The sequence below is a fragment of the Phacochoerus africanus genome, chromosome 4 (assembly GCF_016906955.1).
Source record: "Phacochoerus africanus isolate WHEZ1 chromosome 4, ROS_Pafr_v1, whole genome shotgun sequence".
Taxonomy (NCBI): Eukaryota; Metazoa; Chordata; class Mammalia; order Artiodactyla; family Suidae; genus Phacochoerus; species Phacochoerus africanus.
In genome coordinates this window covers 19,281,397-19,300,269 of record NC_062547.1, presented here as the reverse complement: position 1 = coordinate 19,300,269, position 18,873 = coordinate 19,281,397, and the positions used below count along the sequence as shown (strand labels likewise).

General features: G+C 52.2%; 1 protein-coding gene across 1 annotated transcript in view; it reads left to right on the top strand.

Annotated features, from left to right (window-relative positions):
* Positions 1-16,520: 16,520 nt before the first annotated feature.
* Positions 16,521-18,873, top strand: part of CD82 (CD82 molecule) — a 52,606-nt gene continuing 50,253 nt past the window's right edge. The window contains exon 1 of the mRNA XM_047775931.1: positions 16,521-16,644. The gene's annotated coding sequence lies outside the window, so the exon portion shown is untranslated. The remainder of the gene's footprint in view (positions 16,645-18,873) is intronic.

Here is an 18,873-nt window from a genome sequence, read left to right as displayed (position 1 = left end):
GGGCTGTGTGGGGAGTCGAGAGCTGGCCTGGGCGGGGTCCTGGCTGGAGCGTCCTGGGGGCTGGGGCAGGCCTGGTCTGGAGTTGATTACCACTGGAGGGGAGGGCTCAGGAGGTGACCTTCAGAGGTGGGCTGGTGTCCCACTGGCCCGGCACCAGGCCCACCACCCACGGACATCCAGCCCCCCTCAAGGGGGCCTGGAAAAAGCTCAGGGTGCCGGGCAGAGGGTGGGCGCGGATGGGTGGGGAGGACCCAGTCCAGGCCTGGGAGTGTGGGGACCTGGCTTCCAGCCCCAGCTCTGCTCCAGGCGCTGGTGACCTTGGATGAGTCCCGGCTTGCCTCTTAACCATGTTCCTCATTTATGAAACGCGAGGGCTGAAGCTGGTGGCCCTTCCCCGGGCTCCCCTCCAAGCCTCACATTCCCTGGGCCTGAGACTGGGGCAAAGGCCGGGGCCTGGGATATTCCCTGGGGGCGGAGGAGGCTGAGCTGTGGGGGGGCAGCAGGTGACCAGGAGAGGGGGCCCTGCAGAGTCATCCAAATGTGCGTGGGTCACCACATCAGAGCAGGGGAGGGGTGGTCAGAGGGTCCAGCTCCTGCCCCTCCCCTGTGTCCCCTCCCCAGACCCTGACCATGTGGCCTTATCTGCTTCCACATCTGACTCACAGGGGATGTGGCCTGAAGTGGCTTCTACTGCTAAACAAACTCTGACCTAGGCCCGCCCCATGTCACAGACAGAACGGCCCAGAGAGGGAAAGGGACTTGCCTGTGTCACACAGCCACGGACGGAGAGGGGACAGAGATGAGAGAGGAGCATCCACCCCAGTGCCCGCATCCCCTTAATGTTAGCTCGGTTGCCTCTTGAGAAAGATCTTCAGTCAACCCCAGGGGGCTCATGCAGACACAGGAGAGTCAGCCGGAGGTGGGGTCCAGCCGGGCCATTGGCTCTCCTGACACCTTTGGGTGCCCCAGACAGTCTTGTCTACTCTTCATTCTTTGTCCTTTCTTCCTCTGAATTCCAGGCTGGTGCATTTTTCATTTCATTTCACTCAGAGAGCCATACTGATAAGGTGGAGAGATCTGCAAATGCCCCCAGCCTCCCCCGGCAAATGCAGGGAGAGGGCAGTTCCCGCTGTGGCTCAGCAGAAACGAATCTGACTAGCATCCAAGAGGATGCAGGTTTGATCCTTGGCCTCGCTCAGCCGGTTAAGGATGCGGTGTTGCCATGAGATGTAGGTTGCAGATGCGGCTTGGATCTGGCATTGCTGTAGCTGTGGCGTAGGCCAGGGGCTACTACAGCTCTGATTCCGTGATTCAACCCCTAGCCCGGGAACCTCCATATGCCGCAGGTGAGGCCCCCCACCGCCCCCCCCCCCAAAAAAAACATGTCAGGAAACAAGAAAGCAAATCAAATCCTTATCGACTATCCAGTAGGGCCTGTCAACATACTTCTGTCCAGTCATAGTATTATTGCCCCCACTTGGCAGATGGGGAAACTGAGGCTTGGAGGGGGTGAAGGGATTTCCTGAAGTTCCCAGCTGGGACTGGAACCCAGGCCTGGGGACGCCACAGTGCACAAGGCTGGTTATGGCGAGGCTTTTCATGTCTCTCCTGGTGCCTCCCTCTCCGGCCCATCCACTGGGCCAACAAAGTCCTCCAGTGTCACCCGCTTTGCAAGAGCCTGAACCAAGGCATACAGGGCCAGAAGTCCTCCATTTAAGATGCAAGGGCGACACCTGGTGGCATGTTATGAGTATGACATGCTGCTAAATGCTTTGGGAGTGGCCGGGAAGGTAACAGGGCACTTTGAATCCCTGGCTTTCTCCCTCCCTCAGTGTGCAGCTATGGAAGCCCTGCTCTGAAGCAGGCACAGTCCAAAGTGTCAGGAACACAAAACTCAATGTGATCTTTTCCCTCAAGAAACCTCCGGCATTGCAGAAATTTCCCTTGAGAAACTTTGAGCATATAACATGGTTATGTAACAGTAATTGCAATGCAAAGTGTGAAAACCAAATTTTCACATTTTTTCCTCTTATTTATTTATCTTTTTGTCTTTTTGCCTTTTCTAGGCCCACTCCCACGGCATATGGAGGTTTTCAGGCTAGGGGTCGAGTCAGAACTGTAGCCACCGGCCTACACCACAGCAGCACGGAATCAGAGCCGAATCGGTGACCCACACCACAGCTCACGGCAGTGCTGGATCCTTAACCCACTGAGCAAGGCCAGGGATTGAACCTGCAACCTCATGGTTCCTAGTCAGATTTGTTAACCACTGAGCCACGACGGGAACTCCCTCACGTTTTTTTCTTTTAATCAAGGCAAATGAAATCCTATCTGCAAGTGTAATTTACAATAATATCCAACTCTTTTGGAACATCTGCTAGACACCAGGCACTGTCTTAAGTGCATTTCCTGAACAAACTCATTTAATTCTCCCAGCAACCCTAGGAGGCAGGCACTGCCATTAGCTCCACTTGCAGATAGGAACTATCTCACTAGCTCCATGTCATACCATGTACATGATAAGAATATCATTAGTTCCATTTACAAACTAGTGATCAGAGAAGTGGAGTAACCTGGCCAGGGTCACACAGCTTGAGAGATGCAGAGATAAGATTTGAACTCGGGCAGACTGGCTCTCGAAGCTTTGCCTTTCCTCTCAGTGTCACACTGCCTCTGTGTACGGCTGATATAAGTGAGGCTCCTCTGGCTATAAGGAGGGGGGTGGCTTAGGAGCCATGCTTGCTTCAGCCCATCTTCAGCTCCTCTGGACACCCAAGGGGTCATCAAGAGCTGTTGACCTCAGTGGGGAAATCAGTGCACACCTTACATGGAGATGTGGATAGATATGAAGCAAAGAAGAAGAGCAGTGAGATTTGTGTGTGGCGATGATTGCTCCCCAGGTGGGCCGAGGACCAAAAATGCAGTGCCTGCCCTTCCAGCCAACAAGGAGCATGGCAGCCATCAAGCCATCCGCCACTGTAGCCACCCCCGGCGGTGGGCACTGAGGGAAATGCAGGATGGAGAAAAACAGGATACTGGCCCTAGACTGTTAAGATACATATCTAAGGGACAATTTCCCTTTTATTTTTATTTTATTTTATTTTATTTTATTTTTTGTGTTTTTGCCATTTCTTGGGCCACTCCCACAGCATATGGAGGTTCCCAGGCTAGGGGTAAAATCAGAGCTGTAGCCGCCAGCCTACATCAGAGCCACAGCAACGCGGGATCCCAGCCTCCTCTACAACCTACACCACAGCTCATGGCAACACCGGATCCTTAACCCACTGAGCAAGGCCAGGGATCGAACCTGAAACCTCATGGTTCCTAGTCGGATTCGTTAACCACTGAGCCACGACGGGAACTCTGACAATTTCCTTTTTAAATTTTAATACTTTTTTTTTTCTTTTTGCCACACATGTGGAAAGCCCCAGGCCAGGGATCGAACATGTGCCATAGCTCTAACCAGAGCCACAGCAGTGACAATGCTGGATCCCTAACATGCTGAGCCACGAGGGAACTCCTAAGGAATCATTTCAGTGAACTCAGATTCTTGCATCTTCCCATATATAGAAAATCACTACAATCATGAACTTGAGATGTTGGGTTTTTTTATGATTAGCAGTCATCTTTTAATGTTTGACTACAATTTTTTTTTTTTTCCAGCAAAAACTCCTATATATCCTGATTCCTCCCTTTCCTCTTCAGGGCAGTTCCTCAGAGCTGTCTGAGGGGCTATTTTCTGGGCTATAGTCCTCAGTACGGTCCCGGAGGAAAACATACCTCTTTTAGGTTGTGCATTTTCATTTAGTTGGCAGGACCCAGGGGCTCCGGACTGGAGGCTGTGATCAGAGTTGAGGCGCTGCCCTGGGGCAGCAGCCACGGGAATCGCGGGCAGAAGGGCACAGGTGCAGAGGTGCCTTTGCCACGGAAGTCGCATTGCCACAAGCTTAGCTTTTACTTAGAGGTCAGGGGTGGGGTATGTTCCTAGTGCATCTCAGGAGTCCATCAATAGGAGGTGGCAAGAGTTGCTGGATTCCCTCAACTAAAGTGGAAGTTTTGTGACAGCGGAATCGTGCATTCTGCTTTCCCACTATAGCCTCAGCATCTAGAACAACCTGCTGACACCTAGCAGGAATTCTATAAATACCTGGAGGTTGGACAGAAAAGAAAGTCATGCATGTGGAGAACAGACTTGTGGTTGCCAAGGGGGGAGGGGGAGGGCTTGGGATAGCCTGGGAATTTGGGGTTAATAGATGCAAACTCTTGCCTTTGGAGTGGATGAGCAATGAGATCCTTGTGCTGTGTGGCACTGGGAACTCCAGTCACTTATGATGGAGCATGATAATGTGAGAAAAAAGAACGTATACATGTATGTGTGTCTGGGTCACCTCGCTGTACAGTAGAAAATTGACAGAACACTGTAAACCAGCTATAATGGGAAAAAATAAAAATCACTAAAAAAAAATACTCGGAGGTGGGGGGTGGATCATATTTCTAGTTTGCCTCGGGAGTCAATCAGTTCCTTCAAAAGTATTTGGAGAACTCCTGCCATGTGTCAGCTGTTGCTCTAGATGCTGAAGAGAGCGGGAAACCGGAATGCACAGTTTCACGGTCACAGAGCTTCCACTCTAGCAAGGGGAATCTGACAATAATCTAATAGTTAAGTAAGATAAAGGAGACTGCTGGTACATGTTTGGGTGGGGGGGATAAAGCTGCCCAGTTGCTCAGAGAGGTAAGGTTTGTAGCAGTTGAGAGGAGGGACTTCAGAGCCAGACCAACTGAATTTGAATTCTTACGTTTCCACTGACTGGACAGATCTGGGGGTAGTATTTCTGGCAGAGGGAACAGCAAGTGCAAAGGCCCTGAGGTGAGCAGGTGCTTGAGATATGAGAGAAACAAAAAGTGTGACTGCAGCATGGGAGTCGGGGGGTCTGAGGAGGAGCAAGTGTCAGATCCCATCTCATGGTAACAAGCTTGAATTTTTGTCCAGGGCAACGGTTGGGAAAGTTTGCGTAAGAGCAGTGACCGGGCCCTGGTGTGGGTCTGTGCTCTGCTTATCCACCCCTTCCTCCCCACCTCCCCATCCCCCCTCCTCCCCTCAGCCTCTGACACCCACCCATCTTTTTGTCTCCATGGTTTTAGCTTTGCCAGACTGGCATATGCTTGGAGTCACAGACCATGCAACCTTTTCAGATTAGCTTTTTTTTTTTTTTTTTTCACTTAATGATGTGTATTTAAGTTTCTTCCATGTCTTTTCATGGCTGACTAGCCATTTCTTTTTGGAGCCGCATACTAGCCCTTTGTCCGGATGTACCACAGTGTATTTATCCATTCGTCTACTGGAGGACGTCTTGGTTGCTTCCAAATGTTGCCAATTAGGAATAAAGCTGCTGGAGTTCCTGTCGTGGCGCAGTGGTTAACTGAATCAGACTAGGAACCATGAGGTTGCAGGGTTCAGGTCCCTGGCCTTGCTCAGTGGGTTAAGGATCCAGTGTTGCCATGAGCTGCGGTGTAGGTCGCAGATGTGGCTCAGATCACGAGTTGCTGTGGCTGTGGCGTAGGCTGGTGGCTACAGCTCCGATTCGACCCCTAGCCTGGGAACCTCCGTGTGCCACGGGAGTGGCCCTAGAAAAGGCAAAAAAAAAGGAATAAAGTTGCTATAAGCCTCTGTGTGCAGGTTATCAGATGGACAAACGTTTTAGCTCCTTTGCGTAAATACTCAGGAACACAACAGCAGATCTTATGATAAGAGGACGTTTTGTTTTGCAAGAAACTGCCAGACTGTTTTCCAAAGTGGCTGTACCAGTTTGCATTCTTACCAGCGACTTCCTGTTGCTCACGTCCTCCACAGCATTTAGTGGTGCCATTGTTCCAGATCGTGGCTACTCTAAGAGCTGTGTAGTGATGCCTCAAGGCTGTTTTGTAGTTTCCTTTTTTTTTTTTTTTTTTTTGGTCTTTTTAGGGCTGCACCTGTGGCAGTATGGAGGTTCCCAGGCTAGGGGTCGAATCAGGAGCTGTAGTCGCCGGCCTCCACCAGAGCCACAGCAGAGCCAGATCCGAACCACATCTGCAACCTACACCACAGCTCACGGCAACACCAGATCCTTAACCCACTGGGCAAGACCAGGGATTGAACCCATGTCCTCATGGATGCTAGTCAGGTTCGTTAACTGCTGAGCCATGACAGGAGCTCCCTTCATTTGTATTTTCTTGATGATGTACAATAGGGAATATCTTTCTGTATACTTATTTGCCATCTGTGCATCTTCTTTCTGAGGTGTTTAAGGTTTTTTGTCCATATTTAATCAGGTTATTTGCTTCTTATTTTTGAGTTTTAAGAATTCTTTGTGTGGAAGTTTCCATCGTGGCGCAGTGGTTAACAAATCCGACTGGGAACCATGAGGTTGCAGGTTCGATCTCTGGCCTCGCTCAGTGGGTTAAGGATCCGTCGTTGACGTGAGCTGTGGTATAGGTTGCAGACGCGGCTTGGATCCCATGTTTCTGTGGCTCTGGTGTAGGCCAGCAGCTACATCTCTGATTCGACCCCTGGCCTGGGAACCTCCATATGCCACAGGAGCAGCCTTAGAAAAGGCAAAAAGACAAAATAAATAAACAAGTAAATAAGCAAGTAAATAAATAAATAAACAAGCTTCTGAATGCTCACTGGGCCTCCTTGGTCCAGGCCAATGCCTCCTGCCTGAACTACTACAGTAGACCCCTCACCAGTCTTTCCTCTTCCAGCCTTGCCTCCCTAAGGTCTGCTTTCAACCCAGCAGCCTGAAAGATCCTATTAAAGCAGAGTCCAATCCTGCCAATTCCCTGCTCAGATCCTTCCCTCTGAGTAAGAGCCCAAGCCCGGAAGGCCCTCCATCATCTGGCCCCGTCACCTCTCTGGCCTCATTTCCTATTACTCGCCCTTCACACACACTCTTTCAATCTAGCTTCAACCTCAGGGCCTTTGCACGTGCCACCCCTCTGCCTGGAATAACCTTCCTCCAGGTAGTCTCACTTCCTCACTTCATTCAGGAACTCTGCTTACATGTTACCTCCTCAGACGGGTCCCCTTGACTTATTGTGTGAAACAGATTCCCTCTTCCAGAAACTCCCTACCCTTTACTCTGCTTCAATAGTCTCCGATCCACTTACCACCATCTGCTGTATTGTATATGTAATTGTCTGTCCTTTACTGGAAGGTAACAAGCTCCAAGAGGGCAGGGACCTTCACTGTTCTGTTTGCTGCTATCTTCTCAGTGCTAGAATATGGCCCAGTTCACAGCAGGCAGTCAACACACGTTTCTGGGATGAAGGAAGAAATGATAAGTGTGAGTCAGTGTGAGGCATGATTTATGGCATTGGGTTGCTTTGTAACTGGTTCATATGGTAACTCTGTGACCTAGAACCCAGCTATCAGTGGTACTTTTGTTCTTCGTGGTAGAGTGTAGTTTTGTTCCCAATTATCCACTCCCCACCCCTGTAAGAAAATTAAACATCCCTGCCTACTGTCACCTCCCTGAGGGAGGGCACGTCTCTGCCCGCTGATGCAAAGCTTTAACCAGTGGATTGTGGGCAGAAGAGACAGATACCACATCTAGGCAGAAGCTATGAGAACCATCCAAAGTGGCTTGGACTTTGCTCTTTTTCCTTCTCCCATGAGAGCAGAATATTCCAAAGAGGACCAATTCTCATCCTGAATGTAGGGATAACAAAGTCACGAGGAACAGAGCCAGGGCAGTCTCCCACCATCACAACACAAATGAGAACACAACTTGGTTGTTATAAGTCAATGAGCGTTTGGGGGTTCTTTGTTACTGCAGCACAACCTCACAAAAGCTTGACTGATACAGGGCTGAGGGGTAGCCCTGGAGAGGTAGTTTGGTTAAACGACCTCTAAATTCCCTTCCAGGCCCTCAGTCTCGACTCCTTGGCTCATTCTCAGTAAAAGGGATGAGTCCTAAAAAAGGAGGCACTTTAGAGAAGCAAGATTGCATATTTATTAGGCTTTGGAGTCTGGCAGTCCTGACTCACTCCCAGCTTGGCCACGCACCAGCTGCGAGACCTTATTCAAATTATTTAAACTCATTGAGCCTTAGTTTCCCTCTCCATAAAATGGGGATGGTGATTGTTCCAAGGGTCAGTGTAAGGATTAGATGAGGGAATGCCCAGTGCCTGGTGTGTGGTCCACCGTCACTCAGCAGGAGTTGTGGACATTTGTGATGTGCATAGTAGTCTTTCTATATTTGAAAAATCCCCACATTCCAAGTTCTACCTCCTGGAACTGGCATAGGATCCCTAATTGCCAGCCTCCCCCCGCCCCCGGCAGCCAGCCTGCGGGCAAGTGGCCTCGGTGCCTCAGGTCCAACACTTCCCTGCAAAGCTTGGATGCAGAGGGAACAGGCTCTGTGAGAAACTTCCATGCAGATGTGAGGCAGAGATAACCTCCTGGTGGTGGGCTCCCCAAGGGGTTGCAAAGTTGACTTCCTGGGGCAGAGGGACATCAGATGGAGGCTGTGACAGTGACAGTTGTCTTACTAGGCTGGTGCTGCAGTGTAGTTTGAGGTCTTATTCCTGGACACTGACCTCAAACCCAACTCTCCAACCAACCCCACCCCCACTTGATAATTCAGGGGGGGTTGCAAGTGCTTTTTGGTAAATTTTTCTGCATGAACAGCTAGACTCTACATCCCATGCTCACAATGCCCACTAGAGGTGATATTATTTTACCACCATTATTAAGTAAAGGTCATCCGGGAGCTCCCACTGTGGCTCAGGGGAAATGAATCTGACTTGTATCCATGAGGATGTGGATTCAATCCCTGGCCTCGCTCAGTGGGTTGAGGATCTGGCGTTTCTGTGAGCTGTGGTGTAGGTTGCAGCTGTGGCTTGGATCTTGAGTTGCTGTGGCTGTGATGTAGGTTGGCAGCTGTAGCTCCGGTGAGCCCCCTAGCCTGGGAATGTCCATATTCTCAGGTGTGGCCCTAAAAAGCAAAACAAAATAAAACAAAATAAGAATCATCTGGTCTTCGAGGCTTCCAGACACCCAGGCGCACTGTGGGCCAGCAAGCACTGGCTCCCAAATCCCACACCAAGTTTCCTTGACCCGGATGGGTGAGGAATCTGAGGTTGGAATCTGATAAGGAAATATAATTTCACATCTGCCCTCACCTGGCCCTCTTCCCGGGCCTTCCCTCTGCTCCTGAGCGGCTGAACTGACCTGAGGCCCAGGGAGGGTGGGAGTGAGGTTGCGGGGTGGGGGGGCCCTCCCTTCTCCCTTGGCCTTTTCAGTCTCTCCAGGCGTCTCTTGATTGCTGCACTGAGCGCTATGGACACCAGAGGGCGCTAAATGCTCAGAGGGAAGCCAATGGAAGGGTGGTGGGGTTTTTGGTTTTGCTTGGGTTTTTTCGGCGGCGGGGGGCGGGGGTTGTTTGGGGGGGATTTATGTTCTAATTGCTACACTTCTGTTAGTGAAAGAAATGACTTGGAGACGATTCCCTGGTCGGTCTCATAGCTCTAATGTAGCAAATGTTGCATGTGCTTTGCCTGTAGCTTACAGGTGAGGGAACAGACCCAGACAGGGGCTAGAAAGTGATCAGGCACTTGAGCCTAAGCCATCTCTCCCGGAGAAAGGCTGAGTGAACACTGCAGCCGTCTTAGGGAGGGTGGTGAAGAGAAGGGGAAAAGAGATAATGGTGTCTTCCTGTCTGTGTGGAAAGCCCTCGTTTCAAGGACCAGTTCAACCAGCATCTACTGAGCCCAGGGTTTGCAAGCCAAGTTGACCACAGGGTCCAGGCCAGTCACAGAAATTAGGAAAGCAGGTCCAGTGGGCAATAGAGAGTGGTGGGGACTGCGGCCAGCTGGAGGCTGGAAGGAGGTGCCCATGAAGGAGGTGCCACACTCAGGTCCCCCAGCTCTTGCCCTGTCAGAAGGCACATCAGGTGTTTGGATTTTTCTTTTCTTTTCTTTCTTTCTTTTTTTTTTTTTCTTTCTTCCAACCGAAGCTGTACATCTAAATGTTAATGTGAAATCTCCCACTTTTGAAAGCCTCGTGACAAATTCAAAACTTTTTCAGCTCAACTCTCTGAGTCTTGGCATTCTCAGCCTTAGGACGAGGAGGCTGTCTACACCATCAGCTTCTTGGGCCACAGGGGTGTTCTTTTTAGCCTTGGGCCTCCTTCAGGGAAGGTGCTCATGCTGGGTTTGTGCGGCTCCATCCAATGGCAGGTGTGAGAGCTCCCATTTCTACCCCCCTCTTTTGGCAGCAGCTCCCCATCCATCTTGGGGCCTTTGGAGAATCTGGAGACACCGAAGCAGGCTTGTGTAGAGGTGCTGTCTCTGTTTTCTGCTCCTCTGCTCCAGCAGCTCTTCCCTGTGGGCACAGACACCATGCTAGGTGGTCTCCAACTGGATCTACTGGGGTTCAAGGAGAAAGTAGGAATATTTGCTAATTTTTATTTTCTTATATCTTGAATACTTTAATTTTTGTTATCTGGTCTTTTTTAATTTTGTATTTGCATATAGTTCAGAATATGCAAAATAGTAACAATTTAGTGCTTACCCCTCAATTATAAATAAATAAACAAACGGGAGTTCCTGTCATGGGGCAGCGGAAACAAATCCGACTGGGAACGATGAGGTTGCAGGTTCAATCCCTGGCCTGCGCTTAAGGATCCAGTGTTGCCATGAGCTGTGGTGTAGGTCGCAGGCACGGCTCAGACCCCACATTGCTGTGGCTGTGGTGTAGGCTGGTGGCTGTAGCTCCGATTTGACCCCTAGCCTGGGAATTTCCACATGCCCTGGGTGTAGCCAAAAACTGGGCTGGCTCTACACCCTCATTTCTCTTTCCTCCGTCACTTACACTGGATGACCTTGGGCTGGTTACTTCTCAGCACCTCCATTCCCACAGCTTGGAAATGGGCATCTAACAGTAGGTACCTCACAGGGGTACTGTTCTGAGGATCCAGTGGGTACGATGGAAGTTTGTAACTTTAAGAAATAGTGCGGGGACGTGAAGGGGGGAGGATTCTGATTCATTGTGTGAGAAATGGTGTGGACCTTTTTTCTTTCAATCAGCTTAATTCAGACTCTCGGTTCCCACCAAAGGAACTTCTATGACAGTCATTCTTCTTCTTTTTTTTTTTTTTCAGGGCTGCACCCGTGGCATATGGACGTTCCCAGCCTAGGGGTTGAATCAGAGCTACAGCTGCCGGCCTAGGCCACAGCCATGGCAACGCCAGATCCAAGCCAAGTCTGTGACCTCACAGCAATGCCAGATCCTTAAACCACTGAGTGGGGCCAGGGATCAGACCCGAATCCTCATGGATACTCGTTGGGTTTGTTACCACTGAGCCAAAATGGGAACTCCCTTCTGAGTTCCTGCTTAGGACAGATCGTATTTTCCCAGGTCAAGTCTCCGGCCAACAAGAATATCTGCCACAAGACCTTCTGTCCGGCAAGTGCTTCTAGAACTTTGCCCCCACCCCCATCAAGGGAGACGGAGCCCCTCCTCCTTGAAGTCGGCAGGCCCTTGTGATTGCCTCTATCAGCGGACCAAAAAGGAAGTGAGGCTACATGATTTCGGAAGCTGGGTGGTAAAATGCCATATGGTTCTATTTTGTTCTCTGCTAGCTCCTGAAACCCAGCCCACTTGCTGCGGGGAGGCCCCAGCAGCCTGCCGAGAGGCCTCATGGAGGGGAACCGAGGCCTAGGTCCCCAGCTCAAGCTGAGCTCCCAGCCAATGGCCAGCACCAACTTGCTAGCCTTGGAGCGCACCATCTTGAAAGTAGATCCTTCACTTCTGATCAAACCAGCGGATATTGCCTAGAGCAGAGAGAAGCCTTCCGCACTGAATCTACCCCAAATGGCAGATTTGCGGGCTAAATAAATGACTGGGTGGTACTAGGGGTTCCCATCGTGGCTCAGTGGTTAATGAATCTGACTAGGAACCATGAGGTCGCAGGTTCGATCCCCAGCCTTGCTCAGTGGGTTAAGGATCTGGCATTGCCGTGAGCTGTGGTATAGGTCGCAGATGCAGCTCGTATCCCGCGTTGCTGTGGCTCTGGTGTAGGCTGGCAGCTACAGCTCCGATTAGACCCCTAGCCTGGGAGCCTCCATATGCCGAAGGAGCGGCCCTAGAAAAGGCAAATTGACAAACAACAACAACAAAACAATGGGAAACTAGTGCTCTGGGGGGAAAGAGGCCTTACCTAAGCCCAGGTACCAATGCAACGCTGACACCCATGTTCTTGCCTTCTAGGACCTGCAGATGTTCTGCTCTGCAGCTCCCAAGCCATCTTTGGGATGGAGGACCTTTTGAGAGGCTGGGGACCCCATGCCTATACCCTTTTGAGGTCTTGCCATACCACCATCTCCCCCACCTCCACGTCAGCCATCTGTTATCTTTTCTCAAGTCTTTCTAGAGTGGTTGGTCCTTCTTGCCCCTTTTCCTGCTCTAGAACTCCTGGCTTCACCTCTGGAATGGACTGGAGAAGATCACAAAAGACGGAAGTAATCTCTCACTAGAGGTGACTCTGCTCCCTCCCTGGAACAATCTCCAAGGTAAGTCATGAAGAAGCCTGACTCATGCTGGGAGAAAGGAAACACGTAAAGAGCCGACCCATTTTGCTATTTCAGTAAATAACCGAGACACACACCTACTCAGTGACTGTCCTTTAAGATTCCACTGTGTGCCCAGCGTTATGCTTAGTGCTGGGACAACAAGGCTGGGTAGCAGTGCCACCCAGAGACCCAGACAGGAGACACCCGCGTTCACCCAGAACCTGCGCCCCACCGCCCTCTTCGATCATGGCTCAGCTATCTAAATGCCTGGAAATCCCTGCCTAAATAGCCCAAGCCAAGTTTTTGGGGTATTTTTTGTTGTCGTTGTTGTTTGTCTTTTTGCCATTTCTTGGGCCGCTCCCATGGCATATGGAGGTTCCCAGGCTAGGGGTCCAATCAGAGCTGTAGCCGCCGGCCTACACCAGAGCTACAGCAACTCGGGATCCGAGACACGTCTGCGACCTACACCACAGCTCACGGTAACGCTGGATCCTTAACCCACTGAGCAAGGCAAGGGATCAAACCCGCGACCTCACGGTTCCTAGTCAGATTCGTTAACCACTGAGCCACGATGGGAACTCCCCAAGCCAAGTTTTAAGGCTTTTATACACACGACTTCCCCTGGGACATCCTTCTGAGGGTACAAATGTATGCGTGGGGCATGACTGGAATGGTAGCTATAGGCAAGGCATATGGACGGAGTCTGGGCATGTGAGCCAGGATGTTCACCTGTGTGAGTCCTAGGGCACTCATGACACAGGACAGAGGCGGTGCTAGAAAGAGAATTGGGGTGGGTGCACTGAGGGCTGGGGTCACGGCTGACCCACCCCATTACCCTCCCCCCCCCCGCCATGTTCCTGCATAGCCTTCCAAGGAGGAAAAGAATTTGAAATTTATTTATTTATTTATTTATTTTCTCTTTTTAGGGCCGCACCCATGGCATATGGACGTTCCCAGGCTAGGGGTTGAATCAGAGCTGTAGCCTCCGGCCTATGCCACAGCCATGGCAACACCAGATCTGAGCTGCATTTGTGACCTACACCACAGCTCACAGCAATGCCAGATCCTTAACCCACTGAGCGAGGCCAGGGCTCGAACCCAAATCCTTATGGATACTCATCAGGTTCTTTACCCCTGAGCCACAATGGGAACTCCCAGAATTCCAGATTTCAACGTGGGCTTCAGGTACCTCGTGAGCACAGTAGATTGGACATCAGTCTCATAAACGTGGCCTGCTTGATCATTATAAAGGCGATTTTTCAAGTCAGGAAAATAGACATTTTATTTTACTGCCTTTTATATGATTAGCTATAAGGTATGTGGGCCTCAATTTTCACTATTAACATGTTAGGGTAGGTTTGTAAAATAGGATCAGTGCCCTAGGCTATAACTCCTATAAGAAACCCTTTTCCATGGGCTGCAGAGGATGATGGGGGAATATGGCCGAGATTCCAGAAGCTGCCTGCAGACTGCCCTCTCTGTGGCCACAGCTGCCTCCATCTCTAATCTGGAAAGACAGAGACAGGAAGGGGTAGCCATTGGGACTAATGGGATCTAATTTCTGCCTGGGGGCGGGGGCTGATGGAATCCAGCTGCTTTGCCACCTGCCAATCACCATCACACACACCTCTAGCCATTCAGGAAGGGATCTGGAGAAGGTAGGAGAGGAAGGTATTTGACACCCATTTTGCATGGGTTGTTGGCTTGGGTGGGGAGCTGGAATCCAGCGCAAGATAGAACAGGACTGTAGCTCCCAGAGTGTGGTCCCTGGACCAGCGGCATCAGCATCATCTCAGACCTTGTTAGGCTCTCGTCCCCTTGCAGGAAAGCTGGTGTCCCTCTGGGAAGGACGACTGTATAGGACATCACTGGCCTTAGAGGACTCTCTAGCCCCTCTCCCCTGACTTTTTCTTTTTTTCTTTTTATGGAGTATGCCGTGTCCAAGAGTGGACAAACACTTCGTGAACATTATCACATTGACTCCTCAACAGCCACCCTCAGGACTGGTGTCATTATTATTCCTCTTTTAAGGGCTCACCCTACAGAGGTTAAGTACCTTCCTGGCCTTGCCTTGGGTCACAAGACTCCCAGGAGGCCACTTGGTCTCTGTCATTCTCCGACCACTTGTACTCCTTCACCATTCTGCTGAACAGTGGCCCCTAAACTTGAATGTGATTCAGCATCACCTTGAAGTCTTTTTTTTTTTTTCCCCCTTGTTTTTCAGGGCCGTACCTGCAGCATGTGGAAGTTCCCAGGCTAGGGGTCGAATCAGAGCTGTAGCTGCCGGCCTACACCACAGCCACAGCAACGCAGGATCCTTAACCCAATGAGCGAGGCCAGGGATCGAACCGGCATCCTCATGGATACCAGTCGGGTTTGTTACCTGCTAAGCCACAAAGAGAACTCCAGACTCACCTTGAAGTCTTGTTAAAACAAATAGCTGGGCTCACCCCCTGCAGTCTCTTACTCTGTAGATCTGGGATGGGCCCCCAAACACACATTCCTAACAAGTTCCCAGGTGTTGCTGCTGCTGCTGGTCCAAGGACCAGGCTTTGGGAACCACCTCGCTGGGCTGGTGTCCAGCATCCCGCCCTACCCCACCCAGGCGAAATCAGCATAATCATACCTTCCCCACAATGGCGTCCTTATGAGACGCCGGTGAGATAATGGGAGCGAAAGAGCTTTGTCAGCTGCACAGGTGAATGGCTCTGGAATAACGCAGAAACCAGAGGCTGATCCCTGGGGTCTGGGAGTGTGGAGGGCCAGGAGGCAGGTGGGGGCACCACAGCCAAAGACCTTTTGCAGCCCATCCTAATTCTGAGCCCCTTCTTCTCAAGAAGAAAACCAGCTTCTGAGAAGTGGGCCAGGTGCCCCTCCTGCCACCCCTGTCTCAAGCTATGCCTCCTCCCTTACCTCAGGCAGCCTGCTAGCACTGCCCCAACAAGTGGCTGGTCCTGGCCACTGCTCTAGGGGCCAGTCCAGGCAAGCTGGTGCAGCGTCAAGCCTTGCCTACGATTCAAGGCCAGGGGGTGGATCCTGCTCACCTGATCCATGCGAGACTCAGAAGCCATGGCTTCCCTTATCTAAGCATCAGGTTGCTCAGTAAAATAGGTGCAACATCTGGGGATAGAGTTGTGCGAATTCAGTGGCCAGTTCTTTTATTTTTCTAAGCCAGGGCTTGGCATAGAGCAGGCCCCTGGTGAGAGTTCAATCGGTGGTAGCTGTTAGTATTTGGAAAAAGTGCCTAGGTCCAAGCCACCTCCTGATAGAGGCCGGGACTTGGAACGCAAACCGCTCCCGAGCCGTTCCCCGGTTGCACCCGGATACGCCCGCCCTGGAATGCCAGCGTGAAGGCCCGGAGGCCTGCACGCCCAGAGCAAGGTTGCCAGGGCAGGGCAGGATTAGGGAGGTGCTGAAGCGGGGAAGGGGCGTTTCTGGGGCGTGGCCTCAACCTAGGGGGCGGGGGTACATCCAGAGAAGAGGGATTCGGCGGTGGGGGTGGTGGAGGGAGGGCCTAGGGAGGGACGGGAAGGATGAGGCAGGCCTAGGAGGGGCGGGACAGTTAGGTCCCGCTGCGAGCGGGGCTTCTCACCTAGCAGGGGTGGAGCGCCGAGCCCGGCCAGACAGGCCTTTATCCAGGCAGAGCCTGAGGAACACAGAGGACCCGGCCCAGGAGGCAGACCCAGGGGCCGGCCCCCTCCCCAGAGTGACCGGGGGCGGGGCAGACCGGGATCGATTTGGGGGCCGTAGTGGGGCGGGGCAAGGAGTGTAGCTCCGCCCCCGCCCCCTCCGGCGGGACACGGGGCGGGGCTGGCGGGTTAGAGGGAGAGACCATAGCGGGCGGGGCCTGCTCCGGCCGGGTGCCAGGCCACATTCCTGCAGGGTGTGGGGGCGGGGCTGGCGGTCCCCGTGTCCAGAGGCTGAGGGGGCGTGTCGAAGGGGCGTGGTCACTCCAGGGGCGGGGCTGGCCGAGGCCGTTGAGTTCCCAGACGACCGCCGGGAGGGGGACGACCGAGAGACTGAACCCAGGGCTGCGCGGTCAGACGCTAACCAGGGCGCGAGCGGGCGACGCCGGGCTTGCAGAGCCAACAGGTGAGAAACTGAGGGGGGGAGGCCTGTCGGCAACAGCGAGCAAAGTTAGTTTTCGCCCCAACTTCCAGAGGCCGCTCGGGCAGCTTTCTCGGAGCAAGTGACAGGTTGGGCCCCGAAGGCAGCTGGTGGGTGAGAAGGAGTTTAAGTTCCCGGGTTCTGACCCCCAGTTTTCTGGCTCCGCCGTGCACCAGCTGTGTGACCCCGGGCGCGTCCCCCCACCTAGCTCTGGACCTCTCGGGTTCCAGTAAAAGGAGGGGATTGAACCAGGTGAACCTTTCTCACTGAAACTCCGGAAGGTGAGGCTGGCAGATGAGAGCGGACGCAACAGGTCTTCGGATCGCGCCGCCCAGACTAGAGTTTGTCTCCTTGCAGAGTGACACGGAGCAAAGCAAACTCAGTGCAAGCGTGAAGCGAATTGCTTTAAAGGTCACACTAGTTCCTCGGATGGGACTTGAAACCCACGGGCCTGGGGAAGTGGGGGCAGAGGGGGGCGGCTCAATTCAAAGAGATATCAGCCTCCCCTTCCCCCCCAACTCTGAGAGCCCACTAAGACTTGAGGTGGGAAACTCAGCGGGTGTTTGGCCCCTCCCAGGGCTTTTCCAGGTGAGCTGGCTTGGGAGGCCCCCGGCAGAAACTAGGGGACAAATTCTTAACTGGGTGAGTGGGGAAGACAAGGGAAAACCCCACCTAACTTTGGGCCCAGAGTCAAGTCCAGAAGCCATGTCTCTTGCTACTTGCCCTGGGTCCCTTCCTTGGGCTGGTGGTTTCTGTCCCTGGTGGTGGCAGGTGCTCTGTGCCAGGGTCCTAGGAGCTGGGCAGCCTAGTTCAGTGGTCAAGGATGGGCCCTTTGGATTCCACTCCCCCTTTAAGCTTCGGTTTTCTCATTTGTAAAATGGGGGTAGTGATGATACTCAATGGTAGTAGTGAGGACTTAATAGAATAATAGGAGCTCCCATCGTGGCGCAGTGGTTAACGAATGTGACTAGGAACCATGAGGTTGCAGGTTCGATCCCTGGCCTTGCTCAGTGGATTAAGAATCCGGCGTTGTCGTAAGCTGTGGTGTAGGTCGCAGATGTGGCTTGGATCCCGTGTTGCTGTGGCTCTGGTGTAGGCTGGCCGCTGCAGCTCCAATTGGACCCCTAGCCTGGGAGCCTCCATATGCCATGGGAGCGGCCCTAGAAAAGGCAAAAAAAAAAAAGACAAAAAAAAAGAATACATGTAAAGCGCTTAGCAAGGCTCCGAGGCACCCACTGAGGCCTCGCTGTATGACAGCTGCTCTGATGTGGATGAGCAGGTGATAGGCTGGCTTCTTGCCTGGGAATGAGGCTGTGTTTGGAGGCCAGACGCTGGTGACAGTGCCTCCTGACCTTATGAGAGCCAGACCTTGCCATTTGCCACCAGCATTGCTTTGTCCATTTGCAGGTTGGGGAGTGTGTACAAGTAGCTGAGTTTTCAGTAATATTTCTTACAGTTGTTAGGTGTCCAGTTAAATAAACCCCCAAAAATGTTTACTTTGCACTTACTAGATACTAAGTGGAGCTAGGGGATACAGAGGTGAACTAGCCAGTCCCAGGTTCTGCCTGCATTTTGAGTTGCTGACAGTGAGGCCCTCATCCCCACCGTGTTCTGCTGGAGAGAATAACTCACACCCAGAGCTCAAGGCCAGATGAGATTTCATGGATTCGGACTGCTCCGGTGGCCCGAATCCAGCTTTTCCATTGCGTGCTTGGCTCGGCGTGGAGATGAGGGGCAGTGTAGGCACCTGTTATCTGTTCCATCAGGGTTGGGCGTCAATGGCGGCTTGTTCCTTGCATCTCCTGGGGAGATGAGTGCTACACTTTGGAACCTGGTGGAAAGCTCTATGGGAAAGAGTCTGATCCAGAGGCTGTACTGTATGGCAGAGACAGCGCGTGTGTGTATATATGGGAGGGGTGTGCTCAGGTGAAGAAAGACACTGGAGAACCCAGGGTCTGGGGTAAAGGGGCTTCCTGGAGTTGGTGAGACTTGAGCAGGACTTACTGCCCCAGCTGGGAAGTCCCGGTTGGGCTTGGATCAACGGGCCACAGACTCCCCTCTCCAAGCATTTGGGTGGCTTAAGATTAGAGCTCAGGGAGTTCCCATCGTGGCGCAGTGGTTAACGAATCCGACTAGGAACCATGAGGTTGCGGCTTCGATCCCTGCCCTTGCTCAGTGGGTTAAGGATCCGGCGTTGCTGTGAGCTGTGGTGTA